The sequence below is a fragment of the Gossypium hirsutum genome, chromosome A03 (assembly GCF_007990345.1).
Source record: "Gossypium hirsutum isolate 1008001.06 chromosome A03, Gossypium_hirsutum_v2.1, whole genome shotgun sequence".
Classification (NCBI taxonomy): Eukaryota; Viridiplantae; Streptophyta; class Magnoliopsida; order Malvales; family Malvaceae; genus Gossypium; species Gossypium hirsutum.
In genome coordinates, this window is record NC_053426.1 from 26,627,829 (window position 1) to 26,634,686 (window position 6,858).

The 6,858-nt window shown below is 38.9% G+C and overlaps 2 non-coding genes across 2 annotated transcripts; one reads left to right on the forward strand and one right to left on the reverse strand.

Annotated features, from left to right (window-relative positions):
* Positions 1-424: 424 nt before the first annotated feature.
* LOC121226917 (small nucleolar RNA R71) lies at positions 425-530 on the forward strand. Its single transcript, XR_005924601.1, has one exon. It is a non-coding gene; the product is annotated as a small nucleolar RNA R71 (small nucleolar RNA).
* Positions 531-3,323: 2,793 nt separating this feature from the next.
* LOC121227814 (small nucleolar RNA R71) lies at positions 3,324-3,429 on the reverse strand. The gene has a single exon (XR_005925336.1). It is a non-coding gene; the product is annotated as a small nucleolar RNA R71 (small nucleolar RNA).
* Positions 3,430-6,858: the final 3,429 nt, after the last annotated feature.

The following is a 6,858-nucleotide window of genomic DNA, read 5'->3' on the forward strand; positions in this document are numbered from 1 at the left end:
ATAAGTATTACTGTATGGGTTATTTTGAGATTTAAAGTTATTGTTACCCATATAGTTGACTTGTTCCTTTTCAGTTGTAGGATTGAAGGATTGATATTCTGTATGCACACCTCCTCTACTTGAGTTACACCTCATTACTGGATGTACCTGCGTAGAACCAAGTAAACCATTAATCTTTTTATTGAGAAGTTCTACCTGATTTGACAGCATAGTAACTGAGTCGATGTTATAAACGCCGGTTGTTTTTGTTGGCTTAGTCCTCATGCCTTGCCATTAATAGTTATTCAGTGACATTTCTTCAATGAATTCATAAGCCTCTTCAGGTGTTTTTTTGTTGATGGTTCCTCCAGCAGCTGCGTCAATCATCTGTCTTGTCGAGGGATTCACACCATTGTAAAACGTTTGAACTTGCAGCCATAGAGGTAACCCATGGTGAGGACACCTTTACAATAGATCCTTGTATCTCTCCCATGCATCGTAAAGTGTTTCGAAGTCCATCTGCACAAAAGAAGAGATATCATTATGTAACTTAACCGTTTTAGCTGGTGGAAAATATTTTAGTAGAAAATTTTGAGTCATTTGTTCCCAAGTAGTGATGGACCCTCGTGGTAATGAGTTCAACCACTGTTTAGCTTTGCTTCTCAGTGAAAAAGGGAATAACCAAAGGCAAATGGCATCATTAGAAATGCCATTAATTTTTAAATTGTTGCAAAACTCTAGAAAATTCACCAAGTGAGTGTTGGGATCCTCATCCTACAAACCATCAAACTGAACAAACTGCTGTATCATCTGAATTGTGTTAGGATTCAGTTCGAAATTATTCGCAGCGATCGCAGGTCTAACTATACTTGACTCAGTTCCTATTAAAGAAGGTTTAGCATAGTCATACATAGTACGTGGAGTAGGATTTTGATTAGCTGCAATTGCAGGAGGTAGCTGATTGCCTTGGTTTTTAGCCATATCTTCGGTTGAGGGTTGAGTATCGTCTTCTTGCTCGTTCTTTGTGTATCTTAAGCTTCGCCCTATTTCTCTTTGGAATGCCTATGAGCCCTTAAAAGTGGCCTTTTCTAAATTAGACTCAACTTGGGCTCAGCAGGGACACGCCTGTGTGACACGCCCGTGTGCGATTACTTCAGGCCGTGTTCGAGCCTGCCAAATTGACACGGCCGTGTGGTTTACCCATGTGAATCGTGCTATGATTCTACCAATTTGACACGGCCATGTGGGCTACCCGTGTGAGGAAGTCCAGGCCGTGTTGAGTTTGTACTTTGGCCTATTTTCTCTATTTTTGGCCCGTTTCTCGTTCCTTTTGCTCTCCTATGCTCTCCTAAGTATAAAACATGAAATTAAAGCATTAGGAGCATCGAATTCACCAATTCTAATCAGAATCCATAAAATGCATTAAACATGGGGTAAAAATATGTATAATTTCCAATTTATCACAGGCCACACGGCCATGTCAATTTGGCAGAATCGAAGCACGATTCACACGAATACCCGTGCCATTCTAACAGGTTTGAGCACGGCTCGAAGTAATTGCACACAGGCATGTCCTTGCCGAGCCCAAGTTGAGTCCAATTCGGAAAAGGCTAATTTTGAGGGCTTTTAGGCATTCTAAAGCCTATAAATATACCCTAAAGGAAGAGGAAAGGAACGCGGAGAAAGGGAGGTAGGGAACTACTCAAGGGAAGCCGATTGATCCATCTCAGAAGTCGGATTCACCATCAAGACTGAAGATCTCCCCTCAATTTCCCTTCAAGAGTTTTGGGTTTTCTTTATGTTTTGTATTTATTATTCTTCTGAGATATTTTCCTTTTTAGTTATGAACTAAATCCCCTAAATACCTAAGGGGAATAAAACCTAAGATGAATCTTGTTATTATTTTCTGAATTGTATGATAAATATTTGGCCTGTTCTTAATTATGTGTTCTTAATTCTTGTTTTAATATCCCAGGATACTAATTCAAGATAAGCTCTTATTCAGAGGAGGAATAGACCCTGTCTAAGAGTACATTTGTCATAATTAAGCAAAGTTGATTGCGCGCCTAAAGCTAGGGTGACAAGATTTTGCTGGATTAGGGTGAAACCTAATAAGGGGATCCATAGATCGAGTTAATGCAACCCTAGGGTGTTAATTAGAGAAAAGTCTCAATTATTCAATCTAGGGATTAGAGGTTATTAGTCTTGAATAGGGATAATAACATAACTTAGGGATCTCTACGAAACAAGTTAAATGAATAAATCGACCGATTCGGAGTCAGAATAACAAGTGAAGTCTAAGTGGATTCTTCCTTAGGTATTGTCTTAATTCAATCGTTTTTCTAAAAGTAATTCCCCAATTCTATTTTCTGTAAATTCTTAGTTTAGATAATTAATTAGTTAAAACAAAACTCCCATATTCTTAGGCTAGATAAAAAAAAAAGACAGTCATTACTAGTACTTTTAGTTCCTTTGGGTTCGAAAATTCGGTCTTGCTAAAACTATACTACTGTTCGATAGGTACACTTACCTACATCGTGATAATAGTTAGTTTCAAGAACGATTAATTATAAATATATAAAACTTACCTGTCACGAAAATCGCAATCAAGTTTTTGGCGCCGTTGCTATGGAACTAAGGTATTAGGAACGCTCAATTTTTATTACTTTAGCCATTTATTTTTATTGCAAATTAATTTTATTTTATTTTTATTTTTATTTATTAATTTACTTTTTCTTTATCTTGGCAGGTTTTTATAGTTTATGACTAGAAAACACCCGTCAGGACCACTACTTTTTGACGAAGAAATCGATCGCACAGTTCACTGAAACCAAGGGGAAATAAGGTAAAGCTTAAGATATACAGAGAACGAGCAAGAGGACGATATTCAAACCCGAATCGAGGAGATGGCTGCAAACAAAGACAATCAGCTACCTCCTGCGATACCTGCTGAACTAGCAAATCAGAATCATGCTCCTCGTACTATGTATGATTATGCTAAACCTACTTTAACAGGAACTGAGTCAAGTATAGTTAGGTCTCCTATTGCTACGAATAATTTTGAACTAAAACCGAATAATATTCAAATGATACAACAATTTGTTCAGTTTGATGTTTTGCAAGATGAGGATGCAAACACTCACTTGGCAAATTTCCTGGAATTCTATGATACATTTAAAATTAATGGTGTTTCTGACAATGCCATTCGTCTTCGATTATTCCCTTTTTCATTGAGAAACAAAGCTAAATAATGGTTAACTCGTTACTATGAGGGTCAATTAATACTTGGGAACAAATGACCGAAAAATTTTTATTAAAATATTTCTCGCCGGCTAAAACAGCCAAATTACATAATGACATCTCTCCATTTGTGCAGATGGACATAGAAACTTTTTACGATGTATGAGAGAGATACAAGGACCTACTGCGAAGGTGTCCTCACCATGGATTACCTCTATGGTTGCAAGTTCAAACATTCTACAATGGTGTGAACCCCTCGACAAGGCAAATTATTGATGCAGCAGCCGGGGGAACCATCAACAACAAAACACCTGAAGAGGCTTACGAATTTATTGAAGAGATGTCACTAAATAACTATCAGTGGCAAGTCATGAGGACTAAGCCAACTAAAACAGAAGGCGTTTATAACATCGATTCGGTTATTATGCTGTCAAACCAAGTAGAACTTCTAAATAAAAAGATTGATGGTTTACTTGGTTCTACTCAGGTACATCCAGTAATGAGGTGTGAGACGAATGGAGAAGGAGCATGCACAGAGTATCAGCCCTTCAACCCTAGCATCGAGGAGGAACAAGTCCAATATATGGGTAACAATAACTCTAGATCCCAAAATAACCCATATAGTAACATTTATAATGCAGGTTGGAGGAAGCATCCCAATTTCTCGTGGGGCGATCAAGGAAATCAAAGACCACAACATCCTCTGGGTTTTCAACAACCACCCTATTAACAAGAAAAGAAACCGAACCTTGAAGAGATGCTGTCTAAATTTATCTCAGTGTCAGAAACCCGTTTCCAAAACACTAAGACAGCACTTAAAAATCAACAAGCGTCGATCCAAGGGCTCGAAACTCAGATAGGCCAGCTGTCCAAACTAATCTCCAAACGACCATAAGGTAACTTGCCAAGTAATACTGAACCCAACCCAAGGGAACAGCTCAACACGATTAATGTTCAAGATGAAGAAGGATTCGTTGAGCTGAAGCCAGAACCGAGGGAAGAAACTATGGTGAGCGGAGGTCAAGGTGAGATAGGTCATAATAAAAACAAATCAGTGAATTTTGAATATAAACCTCGTGTGCCATACCCCAATGCGACAAGGAAAGACCTCTCAGATAATAATTTGGTAAATTCCTTAAACTCTTAAAAAAATTACATATTAACTTACTGTTTATTGAAGCTCTATCGTAGATGCCAAACGCAGTGAGATTTTTAAAGGAGCTTTTAGAAAATAGGCGGAAGTTTGACGAGGCGTCGCATGTGGAGCTAAACGTAGTTTGCTCAGCTATTCTACAGAATAAGCTACCGAACAAATTAAAAGATCTAGGGAGTTTTACAATTCCTTGCTTAATTGGTAGTTTAGATGTTAATAATTCATTAGCTGATTTAGGGGCTAGTATTAACATCATGCCCTACAAAATGTTCAAACAATTAGGTCTTGGAAAACCCAAACAGACTAGGATGAGCATTCAATTAGCAGATAAAACTATAAGATTTCCTAGGGGTATTATTGAAGATGTGCTAGTTAAAATCGATAAATTTATATTTCCCGTTGACTTCATTGTTTTAGACATAGAGGAGGATAGCAACACTCCTTTGATTTTAGGAAGGCCCTTTTTGGAAACTGCTAAAACAATTATTGATGTTGGAACAGGTGAGCTCACACTCCGTGTGGGAGACAAAACAATAACCATTCAAGCTCGCAATTCTGGCAACAAATTGGAAATTGAAGGTGATTGTCTAAACCATTCTACTAAAACTGACAATATGGTGCAACCTACTTTTCCAGAAATGAGTCTAAAGGACGTACATGAGCCATTCTCAAGCAGTAGTAGAAGAGTTATTCATGCAGATTGAAGGCTACAAATCGAGGAGCTAGATGAAAGGTGAACGCATAAACTGAGAAAACATGATAAATTGGGGAACACGGACGTGTTCCTTGGCCATGTGCCCCAAAATCTATAAATAGGCTACACTATTTATTGTCTTCTTCACTCGAAAACCCTAACCCTAGCTGCTGCAAGTCCACACGCCCTCCCTGCCACGCCCGTGCGTCGCTTCCAACTCCATTTTCGACACCCAATCTCTCTCATTTAGTGTTTGTTTACTCCTTTCTCTTTTATTTCACTGATTTATATTGCTATTATCATAGTAATCTATATTTTTCATGTTATTTTCATCTTTCGATCACTCAAATTTCATTTATAGAACAAGTTATCATCTTTTTCATGTTCAAATTCTTACTCGTTACATTATTTCTCTACTCCATTTGATTAGTTAGAAGTGAATATTCATGGTTAGGATAGTTGAAATATTCATGCCTCTTGTGTTGACATTTCTGTTCATTCATATAGTATGTTGCATTCCATTCTTTGTCATTTTTACTTATATCACCATGGTCATGCCACAAAAGTATGCCATTGAACTTATTGTTTTAGTTAAACTTAGTAGTTGTGGCTAAACATATTTATGGATTTTCCTCCTCGAATTTAGTCGCATTTTACCCTGTCTACTCATCAAGACGAATTGATGATTCCAGTTGTAGGTACCATGTCATCTTCACGTGGTAAAAAGGTTGTTGTCCCTGCTTCAAAGAAAAGAAAAGGAGCGTCATCTTCCTCGGGTCCTACCCTGAAAATTCGTCACCCTTTCTTAAGGTTCCCCATCGGGCCCCAAGAAGAACTTTTCCAAATAATCCGGGCCTGACCTTTAATTGCAGGCCGTTGCATTGACTGGGCTGCAGTAGGACAAGTTCAGTTGGCTGATGCGATTCGAGCCCTCCTAACCATCGACCCTTGTGAGCTTTTCTATGAGATTGTCGAGCCAACATATCTTGAGCTCACGATGGAACTATGTTCAACATTTCATCTTCAGACTGTAATGACGAGCTACGATGATCCCGGCACGGTCTAATTTCGCCTAGGAGGATTAGTCCGCTAGCTAAGCGTCCCAGAATTCGGTACTGTAATGGGCTTATATACGAAAGAGTTCAAGGAGGAGAATGACTTACATGCTCTCAACCGCCACATCCATCGTTCTCCTTCACGGTGTTGGGACGCACTAGTACCAGGTTCGGCCACCTATAATCCTAGCCGCTCCAAGGCATCGACTCTCCCTCCATCTATAAGGTACCTACATGCCATTTTGGCTCACACGATTACAGGAAGGCGAGAGAGAACTGGCGTCGTCAACACTCACGATGCCTACTTTCTATGGTGTATTTCACACGAGCACGTCATCGATCTTGCTTATTTTGTTGCCCTCGTAATTCAGCACCAGACGGAGCGGCATAGGAAGGGGGTCATCTCCATTGGCCCCTATGTTTATCATACAATTCAGATAATAATAACAAGATCCGTCCTAGGTTTCATTCCCCTTAGGTATTTAAAGGGTTTAGTTCATAATTATGAAAGAAAACATCTCAAAAGAATGAAGATAACAAAACATAAAGAAAACCCAAAACTCCTGAAGGAAATTGAAGGGAGATCTTCAGTCTTGACGATGAATCCGGCTTTTGAGATGGATCAATCGGCTTTTCTTGAGTAATTCCTTGCCTTCTACTCCGCGTCTCCCCTCCTAAGTGCCTCATCAGATGTTTAAATAGACTTTAGAATGCATAAGAGCCCTCAAAAATGGCCT